The sequence below is a fragment of the Cuculus canorus genome, chromosome Z, assembly GCF_017976375.1.
Source record: "Cuculus canorus isolate bCucCan1 chromosome Z, bCucCan1.pri, whole genome shotgun sequence".
Lineage (NCBI taxonomy): Eukaryota > Metazoa > Chordata > Aves > Cuculiformes > Cuculidae > Cuculus > Cuculus canorus.
In genome coordinates, this window is record NC_071441.1 from 10,398,007 (window position 1) to 10,416,901 (window position 18,895).

Genomic DNA, 18,895 nt, shown 5'->3' on the forward strand with positions numbered 1-18,895 from the left:
CTGAGAGGAAGAGAAGAAAAAACACCGTATGACACACGCACTAGAGGGATCAAGCTCTGCAGCAGAGTTTTTAGAAGACTTGAATCAACTGATCATATTCTATCCTGTCTCAACTCCTGCAAGCAGCACATCTATGTTATGCTGGACTATGTGGAGATTAGAAAGGATAAACAGTTGACATGTCTGCAGGTGAGGAGTCATAGTCGACTGGCGTTCCAAATACAGCACAAGTTTCCTCAGCCACCATGATTTTGGTCACTATTACAAGACCAATTTTGATTTTACATGAGGCTAGAACTAAGGTATAAGTAACCATAGCAGTATGCCAGGGAGTGAAAAAATCTAGGTAGAAAGGGAAAGACTAAGACAGAAATAAACAGTTCGGGGAAAATAGGAAAATAAATAGGAACGGGAATCAATGTATTTAGGATAGGGGAGAAGATACCATAGATTGGCAAAGAAAAAGAAAAATACAGGATAGGCTGCAAAAGGTAGGCCTGGATTGTTATACAGGAAGAAAAGAGATGTGTGGAGACACAGAGACAACTATAGCCACCAGATTATAATCATAGAATTTCAGAATGATTTGAGTCCAAAGGGAACTTCAAAGATCATCTAGAGCAACCCTTCCCTCACCACAGGCAGGGACACCTTTCACTAGGCAAGGTTCCTCAAAGGCTTGCCCAAACTGACCTTGAGCCTGCAGGGATAGGGCATCCATGACTTCTCTGGGCAAACTGTTGCCATGCCTCACCGCTCTCACAATGAATGAATTTATTCCTAATATCTAATTTAAACCCATCCTCTTTCAGTTTGAAGCCATTGCCCTTTGTTCTGTCATTACAGGCCCTGTTATAGTCTCTCTTCAACTTTCTTTTCAGCCACTTCTATATATTGAAAGGCTGCTATAAGGTCTCCCCAGAGCCTTCTCTTCTCCAGGCTGAAAAAATAATCCCCCATAAAAGCTGAAAATGAACCCAGAATTCCAGCCCCTCTAAAGCTGACTACCTCAAGGCATCAAACGCAGCTGAAACCACTGCCTGCCTCTGTTCCCTTTCCCTTGACATATCGTCTGCACAGGAGTAACTGGCAGCAGTAGTTCTAAAATTTTGTGAGAGTTACTTGTTTTCTGTGACCTGCATTTTGATATCAAAGGTATAGACCAAAATCAGTGGGGATCAGGTGTGCAGCACATCACAATCCAGTGCTGGTTCATATTTCTACCTCCTTCAAATTTAAAGCCATGCAAATTCTTGCCGTAAAATTGGCTTCGTTTAAATCTATGGGTTTTAGAGTTATCAAGTTAAAATACCATTTTGTGAACGGATTGATATCACAAATGCTTTTAGTGCTATGCTGCTTTTAAAATGGGCTATTTGCAATTTGATGATTAACATGGTCTTATATAAGATATTTCACTGAATTTCATTAATAAAAGTGTAATTGAATTCCAAAATTACTGTTTGACAGTTGATCACTTACAAATCTGAATGATGAGAAAATGAGTTTAAGTGCCAGCTAGGGAAAGAAAAGGAATAATAATAAAACCAATAAATTACTATAAATTGTCATTCTATTGTAATTACAGGATTTGCCTCTCAATTCAGCTGTCCTTTAATTCAGTCATTAATGAATGTCTGATTATCACAGAGTACAGCACACTTTAAAATATTTAATGTGTGTGTCAGCAAGACTTTACACACAAAGTGACACCTGTAAATCTCAGTTGTTCAATAGTGGCCTCGGATTTATTGCACCTGGTGATAAAGAGCGTATGCGTGTAGGTACGTGTGTATTTATATTCTCACAGTCTGTCCATTCACAGATTAACTCTCTCAAGAAACGACATTATTTTAGATTTCCTGAGGAGTCATGGATACAGAATTTTGATTTTATGTGCATATCAACTAATTCCCTGAAGCAGCACAATAATCTTTTCTTTCCTGCAGGAGAGGGTAACTATCCACCCAGAATTACATATGTAATACTGAACAGTCAGATATACAATGGTATAAAGCAAAATAATACAAAACTAAGCGAATACAAAATGCTTTGGAAAGAGCCTGACAATGGATTATCCATGGGATGCTTCCCATGGATTATCCCTATGATGAACAGCAAAAACTATAAGATTTAATACAAAAACAGTACAAGCTACCAAAGCCAGGAAAAGTTTTCACACTTTTCATTGTAGGTCGCTACAATAAGTTACTGACCAAATACAGCAAAGGGCTGTATCGGTGCCTGATTTCAAGCAGTCAATTCCACTGAAATCCATTAGCTTAACTTCTTGCATGCTTTAGAATATTTTCTGCTGTTTCTTTCTGCTATCTGGATATACTGTAAATGTAAACACCCGGGTGAGCCCAGACACTGCTTCCCGTGGTGAAGCCTCAGCTCAGTGTTTTTAACTGTAAGTTTTCTTACAGCTTTTTGCATAAAACTCCTGGAGCATTTGTGAGCAACTGAAGCCAGAAAAGGGGGGGTTGTTCTAAACCTGTACTCCTGGGGTTACTCGAGTTAGTTGCAAACTGTGCTCAAATCCGTCAAAGCCCACGCATACAAATCCCTATAGGAAAAGGACAGAGCGTCAGGCAGCCCCTGCAAGAGGTGGAGCATTTGCAGTCCCAGCTCTGGGAAGAGGAATTCCTCTTACCTGCAAGGTTTTCTTCAGGAATCTGCCCTTCATTAGGCAGCCAGAGGGCTGTTGGTGGGGGAGGACTTGCCTTGCTGAGCAACCAAAGAGCTGATCAGGAAGCCGGTCAGTGGATGTAGGAAGCGGGCAGAGAAGTTACACACACAAAAGACGGCACAGTGGCAAAACAAGTAAACACAGCAGATAGATCTGGGCTCCTGAAAGCCAAACGAAACGTGGCTGTGGTGCAAGCTTGAACTGATCCCCGTGGGAGCTGCAAAAGCTTTTCTGGCCATGGTAGTGGCTGTGCCAGCGAGCACAACAGGGAAAAAGCAGGTTAGCCGCAAGTTTCCAAGAGATCTCATTGAGGGGGCTATTCCCTTCAGGAAGAACGGGTAAGATTTCCCTACGTTTGTGTCCCTCTGTCCTTCACTGTCTCAAGCTTTAATACTTTTTTTTACACTTTAATATCCCCACCATCGTAGAATGATAGAATGATAGAATCATAGAATGGTTTGGGTTGGACGGGACCTTAAAGCCCATCCAGTTCCAACCCCCCTGCCATGGGCAGGGACATCCCACCAGACCAGGCTGCCCAAGGCCCCATCCAACCTGGCCTTGAACACCTCCAGGGATGGGGCAGCCACAGCTTCCCTGAGCAACCTGTGCCAGTGCCACACCACCCTCATGGTGAAGAAATTCTTCCTTATGTCTAGGCTAAATCTGCCCCTCTCCAGTACTCATCCCCCCCTCGTCCTATCGCTACAGGCCTTTGTGAACAGCCCCTCCCCACCTTCCCTGTAGCCCCTCCAGGTACTGGAAGGTGACACCATGCCGAGCTCCAGAGCATACCTGGTGTATCACATTTCATACTAGGAGAATTCCACCTGCAGGAAACTTCCTGCAAGAAAGTATAAGTTCAACATAATATTAAATATTTTTCACCAGTGAGGTGTGGAAAGGGGAAAGATGTGTGGATGGAAAGAAAAGAGAGGGAGAAAGAGGGAGAGAGAGAGAGAGAAAAAGAAAAGAAAGAGAAAAACAGGGGAAGGGAAGGGAAGAGAAGGGAAGGGAAGGGAAGGGAAGGGAAGGGAAGGGAAGGGAAGGGAAGGGAAGGGAAGGGAAGGGAAGGGAAGGGAAGGGAAGGGAAGGGAAGGGAAGGGAAGGGAAGGGAAGGGAAGGGAAGGGAAGGGAAGGGAAGGGAAGGGAAGGGAAGGGAAGGGAAGGGAAGGGAAGGGAAGGGAAGGGAAGGGAAGGGAAGGGAAGGGAAGGGAAGGGAAGGGAAGGGAAGGGAAGGGAAGGGAAGGGAAGGGAAGGGAAGGGAAGGGAAGGGAAGGGAAGGGAAGGGAAGGGAAGGGAAGGGAAGGGAAGGGAAGGGAAGGGAAGGGAAGGGAAGGGAAGGGAAGGGAAGGGAAGGGAAGGGAAGGGAAGGGAAAGGCTAACTTTATTAAGGATTCCAGCACTGTAGTCTTGCAAACAACTACCTGTTAAAAAAAAATAATCCCAACAGAAACACAGGCTTTGCTCACCATCAGAAAAGCATATTTTTAAGTTTTAGTGGTCAGCTTGCAGCAAATTGTGATCAGGAAAGATCATGAAATAGCAGATACCAGAGAGAATAACTGAAGAAGAAAATAAGTGTATTTTTCCAGAATAGGCTAATTTAATACTAATACAACACACATGGCAAATTGCTTAGTATCTCTGAAAGTGGAAACCGAAATGAGCCATGAAAACCTTCTTAGGATGAAAAGCATCCTTAATGAGGAGAGGAATTTTTGAAGTAATGCTCAATATAGTTTAGATGGATAAAGAGTATCTAAAACCAGGGATTATATTAAAAACCTTAGAATTTTCGCCAGGACTGGAAATTATTTATAATGATATTATTACAATGTCAGTAACAGACTTTGAAGGAGATATTTTGCACTTAAACAGCAACCGCACTTACTAGGAGATAGAATCAAGATTCAGTATCGGAAGCTTGAGGAAATAACACCAGAAAGTAAGCAATTCTGCTTTCATTAAAACAGTACATATGTGCAGCATTTCAGAAAAAAATTAGTTCAAGACCTCCAGAAAAATTGAGTCTTAAGCCATAAAGTGTCATGCTCTTCAAATTTCTCAGTAGAAGTAGAAATTCCCTGGCTAACATCTTCTTAAGAACTATTCCATAACTTTTTCCGTATTCTTTTCTCGCCAGACCAAGTACACCAACACATGTTGCTAAACGCCCTACAGAAAACTGCCCTTTTTTTCCTTTCTACTATTGCTGTATTTTCCTACTGCAAACATGGACATAAAAAGCTGTGTAGCCCCATTACACTGTTGAGCTCTTTCCCAGTGCTGCTTTTTTGTGGATTCTAAATGCTGTATTTCATTATTATTCTTGCCAGGAAAATTACTGGAAGAGTACCATTTGATTAGTTTGTAAGCAATTTTTGGGGAACTCCAGTATTATGACTGACTCTTCCCATGGGTTTTCCTATGCATCAGTATTCCCACAGCTAGGCACATGACAGGGCAATTCAATTTGGATGTTCCGATAAAGGGCCTTAGTGTTATTTCTGTGAGAAGGCTTCAGGAAATGGCTGTAATGATTGAAGTTTATGTTCTCAAAATTTGTATTGTCATCAGGAGTAGCTGGCTTCATCCAAAATAAATGTAAACAGATTATTCAGAGCAACTGATGTTTTTCAAACAGAGAAATTGATGTTTAAATAATAAAAAAAAACCACCATGATGCCAATTACTGGGGCATTAGGTAGATGTTTCTACACCTTTTAATTTTAATTAAATGCATGGCATATCAATAACTGGTCTTTTCAGGTCTTAGTTATTTGTTTCATTTGCTATAACCACTGTGTGGGAATATATTATAAAAAAACTTAGTGATTAATAGCGTCCCCTCTCTTCATAATTAAATATCTTTATAGGAAGCATCCATATAGAGACAACAAATGCAAGTAACAGATTTTATATCCCTAAAGTTCAAGAGCAACATACTGCTCTTATAGCAATTTGATACAGCAAAAGGCTGAAGCAAGGGCAGTCATTTTACTGGTCAAAGATAGATGGATGTACAAACACATTTGTGCCAGACACCGTGTTGCACTGCAAATGCCTGGGACATCATAGCTCTTACCATCTGTACAAATGGATGAGCCACAGATGTTCAAACCCCCATATGCGCTGAGCCCAGAAGCTGCACGCAGTATTCGTGTTCTGAAAAGAGCAGATATTAAAAATCCAGCCCTTGGTTCAATATTTAGGAGTAGTTTCAAGTACAGTTTCCATTTTATAAATTCTGTGCAAAATGATTTGTACGTGTTAATACCCACTCACCACAGTAATTTTACTGGCGGTAAAGAAAGTAGAAAATACATTCTTATATAAATTTATCTTCTTTTCTATATCACTTTACTCATGAGGCAGGAAAGAAGAAACAGAAGGATGGAAATCAATGCAAACTCCTTGGCTGTAAATTAACAAAACTACAACACTCCACATCAATGCCCAGGTCTCAAAGAGCTTAGGGAGGATGGGATTCCTAGATGATAGTATTAAAAATAGTCAAACTACGTTTCAACTTCTTAACCATTAAATGTTGATTTTAAAAACATGGTTTTATACAGATTGAATTAAATCTTATGTTTAAGATTTAAAAACAGCAAGAAAAATCAGCATCACCAAAATTAAACTTTTAGTAGTTCATGTAAATTTTTATGCATACACAACTACACACAAACTCTGTTTTGCGGGCCTATCATCATAAATATCATAAAACACCATTTTTTAATGTTGTAGAAATAACTACATTGAGGAGCTTAATATTAAGTACAGACCTATATTTACAATATTCTAAGACAGAATGAGCAAATTTTTTTTTACTTGTAATTACATTTGCAAAATTTTTGACCCCAGTAGAAATACAGCTGTCACTGAAAACTGGTTGAGTCCTATATAGAAATTCAGCATAGCAAGGTCAGCTGTATTCCTCTCCTGTAGGAATTTATGTACTGCTATTTTTTTAAAAAATAACTACAAAAAGCTTAAGACATAGGAGAGCTCTTTGGGATAACTACAACCATGAGCATGCATATATTCCATTAGTCTTGTTTCATGGTGTGCACATCCCTTATGTTCTCAAAATTCTGGTGGTCCAGTGAAACTGAATATAAAACAGCTTTCAAACTTTGCCAGTTCAGTTGACACAGAAAACAGAGTCCCTTTAGTTCATCTAGATCCTTTTCTGTCACAGGCTATAAAGCTGCCTTCCAGCTTTCACTTTAGCTCCTAACTTTTCCTCAGACCACTTCCAAACACATACAAAGCACAAAGAAAATATTTGCCATCCACACCTTAAAAAACACCAGACAAATGTATACACAGCTAATTCCATACAGAGAACACATAAAAAGCTGTTTCTCTTCCTTTTATCATCTTTTTAAATTCCTCACTGAACTGGAATAATTTCATATGGGCAATCTACAAATTATATACTCGTAGTCCTTACTTGAGAGAGCCTCCAACCACAAAAATTAAAAGAAGGTTTTGTCTGCACTATTTTGGTAGAATTGAAGAGATAAATGAGACCGTACTTAAGATATGATCTATCAAGAAAGCTTACAAACTATCCATGGGTTGTAATTTGGATTCCAGGCTATAGCAAGGCTGAGCTTTGCTAGCACTGAAAAACAGGTAAAATTTCCCGGCAAATTATTTAATGCAAAAAACCACCATCATATCTCATACGGAGAACAGCAGGTTCCAGCAAGCCCCTGAAGGAACAGCATGTTCTCTGTATGTGAGCCAGGAACTATGCTACTTGGGGATAATATTTGTGTTACTGCCTGGAAATTTAAATACATCTGTGTTCTACTTTGGATAGCAAAACTTTCATTCAAGGAAAGCAAGCTGTAACACAGGAACAGAGTATTGCTTTTTTCAGATGCAAAAAAAAATCAAATCTCAACACAACAAAACCAAAGCAACCCTATCCTTGATCCTGAGAACACAAATACATGTGAACAACCGGTATGGTTTTTGCTTGAGGCCTTTTCTACATAAATACAAATGTAAATGTTCACCTGCTCTGAACACCCACACATGCATCTTTGACGCATATTTTAGTATCAGCATGTTCGCTGCACAAATAATCACAGAAAGTAACCGCAAAGACAAAATTACACAAGCAAGCCAAAAGCTGCTTCATTAATAGTATGAATTGGAGGGTTTTTCTTTTCCGTTCTGGACCAAATTTCATCACATACTTTTTTTAAAAGTTAAACCCATATTTTAAGGTGCTTTAGAGATATTCATTTCAACAGATATGGTTTTTTTCTTCAGCATTCCTACTTATTCCCCTTGGTTTCCTCCTATCTCCAAAAGTGAATGGAATTCATTTGGTGTTTTCCTCTAGATTTCTTTCTCTTTCTTTGCCTCTCGCACTCCACACCTTTCAGTCTGCAGAGTGATCTACCAGAACACATAGACATCACAGATATATATTTATACTGTTTCAAGAGGATATAATACATTATTGTCCTCATTTTTCACTTTTTCCCCAGGCTGCTTTAACTCATAATGATCAACTAGGAAGAAAGAACAAGTCTGCTCATTTAAAAAGAAAGGAAAAAATATATATTTTTTTATCTTAACCTAATTTTTTATTTTTCAAGCTCTGGAATAGTCTCAGTATAGCACATAGTTAATTCAGAAATTTAAATTGACCACTATAAATGAGAGGATAAAAAGTTCAGTATTAGGCTGAGAGAAATTAATTTCTGGTTGTAAGTTAAGTTCTGTTTTTAAAGAAAGATTATAAAATAAAACCATAACAATGCAGTAACATAGATGCATTCTTCTGTGAAACCAAATTATTTTAGATCTGTAAACCCAAGGTATATAGTAAAATTTATTTACAAGATAAGCAGTGCCACACTGAAGTCAATTAATGTTATCATTCAAATAATATTACATAGCAACAGAAGGCCCTGTCAAGATTCTGTGCTAATATTGACCTGTACTTAATTCCCAAGGCTACCATGAATTAATTAGCAGAAGCAAAGGCAACATCTAACTGCCCTACTTATGCCCTTCTTGGGTTTTGTAGGACCGCTCCTGCCTGTTGTCTGCATGAAGAACCGACCACTTCTACAGGTTTAAGATGTGTCCAGTGGCAAAGGTGGGCTCCTCATTTATTTTGTTAGTGTTCTGGGATGGGGATTTCTTCACACGACTGATGTCTGGGACACAGGTACACTAGTGGAAGAAATGCTTCTACCAGCTGCAAATGGCTCCCTACAGACTGCCCATCAGGAGAACATCATACAGTGACAAAGCAGGACACACTGCAGCCAGTACTCTAGTGCTGTACTGAGCAGACATGCTTTCCATATTTGTAAGCAAAATGTTTACAGAAATATTCTCCAAAATATGTTGGAGTTTCATATAAATTATGTTGCTGACGTGCATACCTGAACTCGCATTGAAAATTCACTAGCAAAGCATCAGACCTTAAAGTTTAAAGGGAAGTTCAGTTCCTTTTATAAGCTCTTTCAAAATATTTAAAGCATTTCTTTGTATCAATCTCACATCTAATGAGACAATCACACATGAATTTTATCTGCTTTGGCCAAACTCCAATACATACAACGCTGCCAGCAGGACTCAAGGTAGGTGCTGTATAAAAAGCTATAACGGGTTGTCTTCCCTGCAAAGTTAAGCTCCATTGCGTTTATAGAGAAAAGCCTCTGGCGTATTTTAAACAAGGATGCAGATCTGAGACTCCCTACAAAACAACTGGGGAAGGCTTTTCAAAAAGTTCTGAAAAAAAACAGCTATATAGACTTCCTAGAGTGGATGTAAAATATTGAAAGAGTTATTTAATTTATTTGGAGACAAAAAGTTTCTTTCAGGCAGCGTCTGTATAGTCAAGGAGGCACTGAATTATGAATTAAGGGAATATCTATAAAAGAAGCAGTAAAGTGTTCAGTGCAAGGTAGTTCTGCCCTAATTAGCCTTAGCATGATGCACCTATATACTGCCTCTGGAATCAAATAGGTGTCCTAATATGGACTTTTACTTCCTCAGCTTTTTGCTACAGCTACCTCTAATACAACATCACATTGCAGATCTGTTCCAGGATTTCATTCCCTCTTTGGCTGCTGACCTGCTCTGACTTGCCTAAGGTTATGTTTAAATTGTGTGTATTTCCATCCTGTGCCTACCATCCTGTTTAGTTTATAATCTCGTAAGGGCAGGAACTGCCTTTTACTACTTGTTTGAACAGCATCCAGCACAATAGGACTTTGATCCAGCTTGTAGGCATTGCTTGCAGTATGTTAAATTCTAAATATCACCTATAGAATTCTGCATCAATACACTTTCAGTTCCAGAAAACATAGTATTAACGGTATTGAAACAGTTCATGCACTCAGCTATGGCACAGGACCAGTTTCCCACATTACTCCCCTTAAGATCACAGCAAATACAGCACCAAGAAACTCACTTAAATTTGCAAGTATTTTTCCATAGTCTCACTGTTTTGTTGAGCGCAGGAGAAGTAAAATAGCAATGTTCAGAGCTAAACAACCTGACTATATTTTAAAAAAGTCACAGCGGAGATAACTTTCATTCAAATGAGACATGATTTATGTTTAATGTCTCACCAAGTTATTTCCTTGTGCTTCGTATACATCAGAGAAACTATGCTGAAACCAGCTTTTCACATTTAAGAGAACTACTTTGTATTTCTTATTTCGGAAATGTCATGGAAACTAATAGTTTACACTACAATTCACTTTCCTAACTTAATGCATAGCACCTCAGTCAAGTTAATTTCACTGTGGTTTAGGTTTTGTATTACATCTATAATAGTGTACCTATTTACTGTACTTGACCACTAAGGTAAAGCCTGCAAAAGCTATTTCAAATATTGTATGAACAGAACACATTTTTGTTTACATTCATAAAGCCAATTAAAGGAATCAAACAGTTTAGCTTGGTGACCCACAACTAACAAAAATACTTTAGACACTATCACCATAGTATTGACTTTCATTTTGTGATGGTCACTTTAATCTTGCATGATTCTACGTATTACAATGTGAGATGTGTAAGCAGCAATATTGCTAAAATTACATTCTTATTTTCTATTACAGGTTCAAAAAATAATTTCTTTTCTAGCAAAAAAAGATTTTTACAGAAATTCCACAAGGGCACTTTATAGTCCCAGAAGCTACGTTTATTAGAAAGAGAAAGTTAGCTGTCTGAAGAATATTTACTATTTTAAAATAATTTGCTCAGATGATTCCCTATGAAAAGTAATGGCTTCGAGAAGGAAAGCTAATAAGAAACAACACAGGCTTTTATCCTGCTAGCAGAAAGTATGTACTTCTTGGTATATCCCAAGTTATTTACCCACAAATGCTAGCTGTGTTACACCACACCACACAATGAAATGTTTCCAGTGGAAAAACAAGAAACATGGAAAGTATTTTGCATGAACTAGTGCATTTATAGCAATGAGTATGACCTCACAGCATTTACTGGAGAGGTGTAGAGCACTAGCTTAGTAGCTTTCTAATTTCTGATTTCAATCTGCTGCTGCTCTATTATTTTAAACCTGGGTTGCACAGAGGTAACACCCAACCATCTCAGGAAACTGGCAAGGGAGTCACTGTGGTAACTCCATCTGATTAAACCGCAGATCCTGAACAGCATTTCTTACTGGTTTCTAATTCACTGTGAGTAGAATTTGTTTTTAAACATGTGAACTCTAACATGCTGGCATTTTACTTGCTAAAAAAACCCCTCTACAAATTAAGGAAAGCATCATAGCCCCATAAAAAGAATCAGAGGGAGCTGGGGGTGTTGCTAATTAAGCTTTGCTGATGTTTAAAATACTAGATGTTAACAGTGACCTGCTTTTTACTGGTCTGTCTGTTCTTAATTAGAGAAGATGCAATGGGAAAGTGTAAAAAGGGTGGGGGTTCTTCATTATACCTCAAGCTAAGAATTGTGTGCATTTCTTCAACAGTTCTGCCCCAATTGCTAAGATATAATATACAAATTTTATGAAAATATAAGACACTCTCTAAGTTGTGACCAGGCATAAATGAGATGTAATGTAGCATCACTATACTTTATTACAGAATAACAAAAAATATGGGATCAAACAGCCCATTTCAGAAAAGAATGAACCCCTGATGCACTGACAACATGCAACATTGTGAAGTTATTTTAAACCTACCAAGAGAAGAGCTACAAAGTTAACTGTACCTGATCTCCTAAAGCACAGAATCTTAAATCTTGACTACTAATGAACTACTTCCTAAATACAAGCATTCTTATTTACAGTATGTAATTAGTGGAGTTGAAAAAGTCAAAATTACTCACAGAGTCCTGAAGATGCAATAGCAAGCTATCTAAGACAGGAAATTCCAGTGCAATATTATAAAACGAGTAAGAATAAACATGCATAAAGTCAGGAACTGACAGGCCTCTGGATTACTGCAACTGTAGGAATCATGCTTCTGCATGCTGGGCTAAAATTTATGAAACGGAGCCCAGGAAACAACCAATCATTTAGCTCCTCCTAACAAGTTCTACTGGCTATGAAAAGCTGGAAGAGCCTCACAGAACAATGAAGAGCAGCTATCCCACATATTAATCTGCTTATCTAGGATTGCTTTCTGTGTAGAGAGAGGGAAGCATGTCACAAGGAGAGGGGGGGAGAAAAAAAGAAGAAAAATAAAAATCACAGCTACACAGTTGAAACAACAGAATAAATTTCAACCAAAAAGCAGATCTTCCATTGCAGTTATATGGCTCGTACTATAGTCAAGCATTCACAACATCCCCAAAATATTTCAGAAGACTGTCATCCTCCTTAGTAGTGATTTTTTCACATTATTGACAGAAAGCTACACAAACAGGATTTATATTTTCTATGCAATTGTCTCTGTCCTTTCCTGCTCTTAATTTAAATATATTGTTACTGCTTAATTTGAAACATCCTTCTGTAAAATATGATTGGAGTGAGGGTTTTTTTTCCAGATCACAGGTGGCTGTTCAGTGCATTAATGTGCAGCCCTTTGTGGAAAGCCATCTGCATAGTCCCAGCATTTAAGATTTAAAAGACCATCATCTAGGACACAGACAAGAAGAGGAACAAGAAAGCATGCCTTCATTTAATAATCAAAAAAGAAACACTTCAAACAATCTGGAACAGACTAGGATTTGCACACTAGAGCATATGGAGCCAAAGTTGTCCTTCCTGGGAAATGCCATGGTTTTGAAATGTGGGTTCAACCAATTTAAAACTAACATAGCTTTTATGTTTTCTGCTAAATAACTTTTCTGAATTGCACCAAGCTAACAGAAAACATTTTGTTCTCTATTCTGATTTATTTTATAAAAAAATATAAAATAAAATTCTTTGTTTTGTCTAGTAAAAAAATACATAGGAATCTGGCAAGATAAGAAATTTTGACCTTACAGAACTGCCTCTGTTACCACTGAATTCTCTGTGTTGATAAATTTCTGTTTATTCAAAAAAAAAAAAAAAAAAAGAAATGTTAATACACAAAAAAGCTACAGGTTTTGAAAAGAGTTGTTAGCCTGTTCATACAGAAGCCTAGAAATACAGAATGAAAACATAGATACTCTGAGGTGTGTTAACATGGATATTACAAGCGTAGAAATCATGTAAGCTTTGTTGCTTTACGTTTAAATCCTTTTTATATGTGGTTATTCTTCACATTCCTTACCTTTTCTCCTTCTCTTTGTGATCCATGCCTTAATCACTTCTGAACTCTCCCTGGCAAAATGTATTTTGTAAAACCTGCTTTATTATTTGCTGTCATGACACTCATATTCAACAGCTTCTACAGATATTTTGCAGCTTTAGATACTTTCCCAGAAGACAGTTAGTAGCTGCAGATGACCATCTGGACCACCTCATCCTGCTGAGCATCATTACTTAAATTAGAAAAATGGAAGCCTTTAATCTCACGAATCAGGTCTTTTTGCATAGCTAAGCAATCTCCTCCCCAGGTCTCCAGTCTATCGCTACGTGTAGTAATCATGACCTATTTCAGTGTTGCATCCTTTTAAATGGCTCTTGATGAAAAATTACTATGCAAAAAGAAAAAAAAACAATTGTGCTGAAAGTCAACTGTTTATAACAGATACTCAAAGTGATATTCAGTTATCTTGTTTCTGTTAATTAGAAGAAATTCTCAATGGCCAACAGATTTCTGAGCAACAAATAAAAAGAGTAGCTTTATTCAAAGATTCTGCAGCAGCCACCTTGAAAGAAGAGTGTTTCCCATCCAAGGGAGCAAATGGAATTGACATCATACATAAAAATAAAAATTAAAAATATCCATATTAAAAGAGATAATACTATACAATTTAACCTGGAAATTTGGAAATACTCTAGCTGTACCTACAGGATGCATACAAAATCTTCAGTTATATATATCCATTGGCAATCTCATCCCCAGTGCATACGCTATTTGACAAATACTGGAAACATGATGGCTTCACAGATCTGGAACTTGAGTTCATTAACTTTGCGAACCTAGTCTCCAAACGGAAAGGAGAATCACTATAAATTTCAGTTTCATCTTCCCAATTCCATAACATCAGGAAAATAATGCAGTTACCAGCTGGTTTGTTTTCATCATAACGAAGCAATTGCCTCCTCCAAAGAAGAGCATTTGCTAATGGAAGGGGTAAATGAAAATATATACACATACACAAGGTGGTTTTGTCAGACTAATTCAACTAGTGAGTTGCCTTTCCCCCCAAGATAGGATCCATAGTCTTCCCTTCCACCCCACCATCCACTGAGACTATGACAGGCTCTGCAGGTAGGACGGAGCGTGCTTCCTCCATGTCCCTTCCAAAACCATCCCTTTTCCGCATTTTGCTTCTTTTTATGACTTTCTGAATGAAAATATGAAGGTGCTAGCTCTAGTCCTCTGAACAAAGAAACTTGCCACAACTCTCGGCTACACCCTCAAAGAGCAGCAGTCTCTGATTTTCCTTCTTAAGACCATGAAGACCATTAGCTGTTACCATTTCCACCTGCACAGGAGATATACATTGTCACAACACATTCAGTGGACACATCCAGTGGACAGTAACACATTGCCAGTTTGCTGTAATTACATTTAAAAACAAATATCTTACCGAATCAAGATCTGTAGTTAAGGAAAGCCTTCGCTGACTAACTGGAATGTCTGAGGTGAAGTGATACAGTTAATCCTTCAGTACTTAAGATATCATATCTCTGGCATTTTATTTCTTTGTATCTTGTTAAATTATTCATCTCCATAATAGGAGTTTTCTGCATGTAATTCATTCCTTCTGTACTAGGCTCTTTTTTCCAGCTCCCTGATTTATTGTGTTTCTGGGTCTGCCACGCTGGTATCAACTTCACATCTACTAATAAAATGAGCAACCTTAAAAGAAATGCATTCCTGTGGCAGTGACAAGTTTTTTTTGAAAAGGCTCACCCACAAATGATTCACTTTGTCAATATATTAAGTACTTCTCTTCGCCGAAAACTTTTTAAACACTGCATACAGCTTAAAAGGAAAACACATCAAGCAGGAACTTCAGCACTTCTCTGCCTGAAGGTTAGTCTTTCTGGCAGACTGAAGGGGAATCCCATTTTCATACATGAAGGTGTCTGGGCAATAGTAGGCTCTGAACGTTTAACTGACTGGGAGAGGCGAGCACAGTCTAGGTCTAAGAGAGGCAGCTTGGTAGTTGCAGTTGGCTCTATGGAAAGGTGCTAATGGGAGGCATTTCCTTCTGCATCTCTCTTTGACTAAGTTGGGTTCCGTGAAAAAAGGGCTACTGCTGTCAGTGGCAATTGGTTGTCAAAGCAAGAATGCAAGATTAAGTTATATTCCAATATATTTCAATTTTCTCAACGTACATTCAACCTCATTGTGGATTATGGTACTCATCCCTTACATTTCACGTTCCTTTATCCCTGCAATTCCAAGAATGTCTTGTATATGACCAGACATACACTAGCTGAAACATTTGCAGATTTATTTGATCCTGCAGAATGTATTTGTCCATAGCTTTCCTGGGATTACTTGCAATCCATAAAGTTCATACAGAGATGATTGTTAAAAATTTTTCTATATGGACTAATGGTGCAAGCAACATTTACAAAATCACCCCTTGCAATTCACATACACAAAATATAGGCAAAGAAAGGCATATTGCTGTCATATCTAGCTCTAAAAAAAGCAGGGAAATTGTACACACTAGGATAGCATTGAGAACAGTAGATATGAACAACAGAAGCTGCGATCTGCAGGCTACAAGAGAAATTCTGACTGTTTACTTATCTGATTAATCAGCAGGCGTAATCCGCCTGCGAACGTTACATGAAGAATAAGGTTTCTCTGATAATATTAGGAAACAAGCACTGTGTGTTGAATGACTTGAGATATAAACAAACACGCAATAGTTTAACAAACAAGTTTTTCAAGTCTTCTGCTGCTGATTTTATTTTATACAGCAGCAATGCCAACAAATACTAGATCGTAGAAGATAATTGTACTCCGTATGACAGTTTTTTGAAGGAAACCTTTTGAACAGCACACAACGAAACATGGAAAGTATGCCAGGAATGGAACATATGATCCATGAATACACATCCTACGTCAGAAGAAGGACCTCATCCAGCATGGAATTATATAATGACTTAGCCAAACAGTATGTAAGAGAATGTGAAACTCCTGCTTACTGTAAACAAGAGCAGCCACTAGTTCAAGTTACATTAGACAGCTACAAAACACAAGACGAAGAAACGGAGTGTATGCATAGTAGACTGGGGGGGGGGGGGAGAGGGGAGAATCCTACCAACCTATATTAATTTAGGAACCCAAGGGTTCATCTGTACTACTGGTTCAGACACACATAAACAAGATCAGCTAGTACTAAACTTGCTACCAAATGCTGTTAACTGGCAACTTCAATATAAAAGAAATATGAGTATCTGTCATGCCTAATCATTTCTGCGTGGAGGGAAAACAGTTTGCACAGTCTGGCTGTATTACTTGCACACCTTAGTATGCAAGTTAGCAGAAAATTATGCTATACTCTGCATGTGCTTGTACTGTGCTGAGGATGGAGATGCTTCAAGACTCTAAAGAACTTGCAGGCTAACGATATTGATTATACATTCTTATTTCAGTACCTAGAAAAAGTACCCACCGTTGATTTTTTTTTAAATAGAACAGTTGCAGTGTCAGCCTGAAAATTAATACAGTCCAGTATCCAAAATTTGAAAGTGAGCTATATGGGTTGTTTAGGGAGAAACTTCCTTTTAATAAAGCCTGGAAGTTTTGACTGAGATCTAGGACTCATTTCACATAGAAAGGAAAAATCTACACTGTACACTGCACTTATTAAAAAATAGAGAATTCATCTCAGTTTAACACATACCACGGGACTCACAAGATTAGGCAATTTTTCCCATGATCAGTGACTCTGGAATGGAATCCTGTCTTCCAAGCCTTACTGCAGGATATAAGCCACAAGATACCCATCTCCATCACTATATACTGCAGGAGGTTACAACTTATAAACTACTGGTGAAGCAGTGAGGTTATATAAATTGCTCCTGTATGACTGAGCATCCTGCATATGTGGAATCAACATTAGGATATCAAAGATGTATTACCTATATCCCAGACCAGCACTAATGAAAGATAGTTAAATCCCATCAGTCCACTGGAAAGCAGTCACATTTAGACTAAGAAGTGGCTGAAGACCAGGGAAAACCATTCACCCACACAGGCTGGTCCATGAAAGGAGAAAGGTAATAGAATTATTCCAGAAACAGCAGAAGATACGGGGACATCATTACAAGTCTTAGCAACTAGCTAAAGAGGAATTTATAGACTGTCACAGATACACAGGAAGCTTGATCCAATCGAGAGGATCACGGGAGTCAAGTACGTTAAAAGATGCTTTCACTTGCACATATTCTTTCTTTCCCACTAAGAGCTAAGAAATTCAGATGAAGAAATGAAAGAGAAACCGACAATCTAAAGAACTAATTTCATAGTAAAGGACTCCTTTTCTCTGTGGTAACTGCTAACATCTGGTCAGGAATAATGAAAATGTCTCCAAGAGCCTAAGACAGCATGTCTTTAAAAGAATGATAAACCTTGTGCTCAAACACATGCCAGATAATCTAAGAGAGCATCTGACTGAAGCTCAGCACCTAGCAGACTCAATGTGTTTGCAACCCTGTCAATAAACTTAGTAAGCATCCAGCTGCAGAAGACCTAAAAGCTTCCATTTTCTTGCTCCTAGAAAAGTCTGATTGTATTAGAAGAACTTGTTTGCATTGAGACCTTAAGCACTAGAAATTTTTATAAAGACAGCTCTACATTTGCTCTCAAAATTGATGCATTCAGTCCTAACAGTAAGAAAGTTTGGAATTCTTTGAGAACAGACAGCAATTGTCTTAGAAACTATCTGTTAAACTATAAAACCTGGCATTTCCAACTTCTGAATACTGGATTTCAGAAACAGTGTAATATTTCAGACAGGATTTGCAGGTGAGGCTTTTCTTGGGAGGAGGAAAGGTGATATGCTTCCTAGGTTCATACTGGCAAAAAGAGTACGGATTATATATGCCACTCTAAACCTCCAGTGATGGTTGGGAGGTGCTGATAGTTGCTAGCCCACACAGCAAACTAAGAACTGAAGCATATTGTTACTATTCAAAGACATTATTGACAAGCCCAGGAACTTGGTAGCCTCTTTGTGTGGATTGATCACTGGGACCAAGAATTGGCTGTCGAGTGAGAATGAGTAGTGAAGAATGAACCCTCCCTTTCTCTCTCTCTATCGTAATCTGAGAGCATCAGGCTTTTCTTTCTTTGTTCCCATGTCAGAAAAAGTAGAAATATTCAAAATATTTGTTGTTTATTTGTTGCATAAACAGAGTCAGGTACAAACGGAGTGGGAAAGAATAAACCAGAATGTTTCCTGCTAGTGCAATTCCCAGAGGTGCCATGAATCAGAAGATCCATGCAGAGTGATATGAACAGCAGAAAATCCCCAAGCACTTTGTGAGAGCCCCACTAAGTCTCGGGCAGAGGAAAGGGAGAAGCACAAAGCTGTCAGGAAGAAATTAAAGTTAAAATGTCAAGGCAGAAGCGGGGGGGGGGAAACAGCCCACACTTTACCTTTTTGAGGAGCACAAGT

General features: G+C 38.3%; 1 protein-coding gene across 3 annotated transcripts in view; it reads right to left on the reverse strand.

Annotated features, from left to right (window-relative positions):
- PDE4D (phosphodiesterase 4D) overlaps positions 1-18,895 on the reverse strand; it is a 586,247-nt gene extending 567,352 nt beyond the window's left edge. The window contains exon 1 of one of the 3 annotated variants that reach the window (XM_054053511.1): positions 18,877-18,895. The gene's annotated coding sequence lies outside the window, so the exon portion shown is untranslated. Of the gene's footprint in view, positions 1-2,656; positions 2,674-12,037; positions 12,223-18,876 lie in introns of those variants that run through there. The other 2 variants (XM_054053509.1, XM_054053510.1) reach the window with 2 other exon arrangements.